Raw genomic sequence first — 4,399 nt, forward strand, 5'->3', positions numbered from 1 at the left:
ATCAGGAATTCAAGGCCCCTACCTAAACATAGTAAAAGCAATTTACAGCAAACCAGTAGCCAACATCAAGCTAAATGGAGAGAAACTTGAAGCAATCCCACTAAGATCAGGGACTAGACAAGGCTGCCCACTCTCCCCCTACCTATTCAATATAGTACTGGAAGTCCTAGCCAGAGCAATTAGACAACAAAAAGAAGTCAAAGGGATACAGATAGGAAAGGAAGAAGTCAAAATATCGCTATTTGCAGATGATATGATAGTATACTTAAGTGACCCCCAAACTTCCACCAGAGAACTCCTAAACCTGATAAACAACTTCAGCAAAGTGGCTGGTTATAAAATCAACTCAAACAAATCAGTAGCCTTCCTCTACATGAAAGATAAACAGACTGAAAAAGAAATTAGGGAAATGACACCCTTCACAATAGTTGCAAATAATATGAAATACCTTGGTGTGAATCTAACCAAGCAAGTGAAGGACCTGTATGACAAGAACTTCAAGTCCCTGAAGAAAGAAATCGAAGAAGATCTCAGAAGATGGAAAGATCTCCCATGCTCATGGATTGGCAGGATTAATATAATAAAAATGGCCATCTTGCCAAAAGCAATCTACAGATTCAATGCAATCCCCATTAAAATCCCAACTCAATTCTTCACAGAGTTAGAAAAGGAAATTCTCAAATTCATATGGAATAACAAAAAACCCAGGATAGCGAAAACTATTCTCAACAATAAAAGAACCTCTGGAGGAATCACCATTCCTGACCTCAAGCTGTACTACAGAGCAATAGTGATAAAAACTACCTGGTATTGGTACAGAGACAGGCAGGAAGATCAATGGAATAGAATTGAAGACCCAGAAATGAACACACACTCCTATGGTCACTTGATCTTTGACAAAGGAGCTAAAAGTAACTTTTATTCCCTCGAAGTAATCGTCATCTCTGAGGCTTACTGCCTCTGTCTGCTAACCTAGGCCTAGTCCTGGAAACTTTGAGCCTCTGTATAATCTAATGTAAGTCTAGAGTGTTTTCAGCCTCTGCTGAATAAGCTTACCACTTTGTAGTTCTGAACTCTGACTGGTTGATTCAACTCAACTCTTCTGGCTCAAACTTCTCTCCAAGCTGACTGACTCAATCTGGCTTCTCTCAGCTTCTTCTGAATTACTCTGCTTGACTTCATCCTAACTTTGGCAACATATTTTAATCTTCTAGCTCCTTTGCATTCTCGGGCTTGTTCTGTCTTCTCCTATGATTAGCTTGTTCTCTCTCTGCAACCTGTCTCTGTATAACCATCCCAGTAATACAACCTCCTCCTCTCTCCCTCTGTACTGCTTCCTCTTAAGTAGTTTCCCTTCCTTTCTTCTGGTGAGAGGTGAGTATAGCCTATTCTGTCAAGTCTCACTCTGATTTGTCATTTTGTCTGTCTCTCAATTAGATGTCATTTTCAAACATTTCAAAAGGTGCTTCCTTTTACAAACTAACTTTATTTTCATTGTTTGGGATTAAAGGTGTGTGCTTAGGGCTTGTCTGTATTCCAGTCTGAGCAGCCATGTTGTTGGATTAAAATTCCTCTACAGATGGTACTGACATCAAGACACCATTACTGAATGGAAGCTCCTTTCCTGCAGTTCTTCACTAAAAGCAGCTGTGATTTCAGAATGCTCCTCTCAGCCAAAGAGGAGCTTCCTCAACCCTAGAAAATGTTTAGTCATGAAATCCACGCTCAGGATCTCCCAAGAACATTGTCAAGTGAGATTCAAGTCTCTGGAACATTCTGAGTATATTGTATAGTAGTGACTCATTCATTCTTGGGATAATTAACACTTCTTTATTTCATAGCAGTAAAGATACTGGGTAAGGTCTCCAAAGACTCGTTTGTAAGGTAACAAAGTTTAGAGCTCTAATTATGCTGATGCTTTTTAAAGCATCTACATGTATGTACATTTACACAGATGTGAGAAGGCTCTGCCTTAGTGAATGCAATAGTAATGGTAAATAGTAAATTCTATAAGACTGAGTGATTCATGAAGATTTTCAGTAGACAGCATCATATGATTCTTTAATCTGTTTATGGACACTGAAGAGGTGGCTTTAGCAGTTAAGAGGACTGCTGCTCTTCCTTGCATCAATTCCCAGAACTTTTAGGGTGTCTCACAACTACCTATAACTCCAGTTTCGGGAAATCTGACACTCACTTCTTCCATTCCTGTGCACCTCATGCACAGCCATCCAGTACACACTCATTTAAAAAAATAAATAAAAGACCTAGCGTTTTCTCTTATGGAAGAACAACAAATTTGTGTTTGCTGTAAAATGCTTTTCATTTTCTTTTAGTTTTACCAGGATTTATGTGATGCATGCGTGTGTGTTTGTGTGTGTGTGTGTGTGTTTTAATGTGTTCATTATTTATTCTGGTAGAATGGTATAGTGGTGGAATGTGCCTCATAATATCTTAATCAGTGATGCACAGCTAATCACTTTCTTGCTTAAGAGACCAAACTATTAATTCACAAAGTGTCTCCTCATTTGTAACTGTACTTGTAGGCTATAATAATATTATTATTCACAAAATTAGTTTCTGAAAGACTGAATATTAATTTTGCATTTTCTCAATGATTAAAGGTTTCTGAGATGTTTATGGTATAAAGGAATCTGAGACAGATTCTGTACATAACAGTATATTCTTTGTTTTGAAAAGTTTTTTCCTTGAGTAGGGATATTAAATGTTTTTCAATTTTGTGATCACTCCCTTGGGGTCTATTCTTTGGCTTTCTTTTAGAAATTTAAGATATGTGGCGCGTGTTCGTGTGTCTGTATGCATGTGTGGGCACGTGTGGTGTGTGTATTTGTGGGGTGTACGTGTTTAATAGTAATTAAGTCAGAATGAGGCAAAAATTACAATAACAGTCAGCTGTAATCATGTGTTTTAGGAATATAAAAGTTAGATAAAAAATTTTTTAAAAATTTTCATCAACAGTTTTACTGAAAATTCAAATACTATCATAGAGTGTGGTCTAATACAGAAGACAATTTAGAATAGCTCACTCTCAGATGGAAAAATAAAAGACTAAATGCTATGGTGGCATAGAAATAAACACTCATTTTGTTTGAGATAACTAGTGAATCTTAACGGACCTGTCATTTCAGATGCCATTGCATAGAACTGTCATTTCAGATGCCATTGGGTCTTTGTGGTTCAAAGGGATAGTGCTAAGGGGGGATTTCTTAGGTTTGACCCATCAGTTAGAGGGAAGAGGCAGGGACTTCTCTCATAAGAAAGGCAAAGCCACAGTAGGTCTGATAAATCACTGACACAGGACTTCAAATAAACAGACATGTTTCAAGAGTCTTATTCTGTTAAAGTGGAGCAGCTGATAAGCTTCTGCCTGTGCTCGCCAGCAAATGACGGCCCCTCATAGTCGAAAGGCAGCCATGAGCAGAAAAAGAGTTGGTGAAATAGCTTTTCTGATTCAAAACATTTCTCACTTTGTAGAGAATTTTTATCAGATGTTTTGAAAATTGCAGCCAAAGCACAGATTCAAGAATTTATTGAAGTTAGGCTCAAAACTTAAGGCATCATACTGCTTTCCAGAGGGATTTCCCTGAGAAAATAATTTATCTTCATTGGATCTTATCTTCATCTACTTGTATAAAAAGGAAGCAGGTTATTCACATTGTTTGATTTGGACTTGGGGTGGTCTTTCCCCCTTCCCTTTCCATGTATTGGTCTCTGTGTGAGTTTATGTGTGAGAACATATATGAGTATGGGTGCAGCGCCTGTAGAGTTCTGAAGATGATGTCAGGAATCATTCTCAGTTGCTCCTCCTCCTCATTCCTTAAGGCAGGAGCTCTCAGACAAATCCAAAGCTTATTGACACAGCTAGTCTTACTAGACTGCTTGTCCTAGTGCACCCTGTCTTTGTTTGCTGAGGCTGGCATTAGAGGTGAAATATAATGCCCACTGAGCAGGTATGTGAGCTCTGAGAATCTGAACTCCAGACCTCAGGGGCTGGAACTCCAGGGACTGGAACATAAGGATGTTTACATGGCAAGTACTGTAACTACTGAGTAATCTCCCCAGCCCATCAAGGAGAGATGCTGATGACTGATGCTATTCAAAACTTGTAGAAACTTTAGAAGGCAGGGCCTGAATCAAGCCTTTCCTGTCATGGCATGGGGTGGGAGGAATAAATACTTATGAAGTGGCCAGTGGGATCCCTGCCCCTCTGGTGTACTCTGTCTGTCTCTGTCTGTCTCTGTCTCTCTGTCTCTCTGTCTGTCTCTCTGTCTGTCTCTCTGTCTGTCTCTCTCTGTCTCTCTCTGTCTCTCTCTGTCTCTCTCTGTCTCTCTCTCTCTCTCTCTCTCTCTCTCTCTCTCTCTCTCTCTCTCTCTCTCTC

This window comes from Grammomys surdaster, unplaced genomic scaffold (genome assembly GCF_004785775.1).
Source record: "Grammomys surdaster isolate TR1022 unplaced genomic scaffold, NIH_TR_1.0 139, whole genome shotgun sequence".
NCBI classification, from domain to species: domain Eukaryota; kingdom Metazoa; phylum Chordata; class Mammalia; order Rodentia; family Muridae; genus Grammomys; species Grammomys surdaster.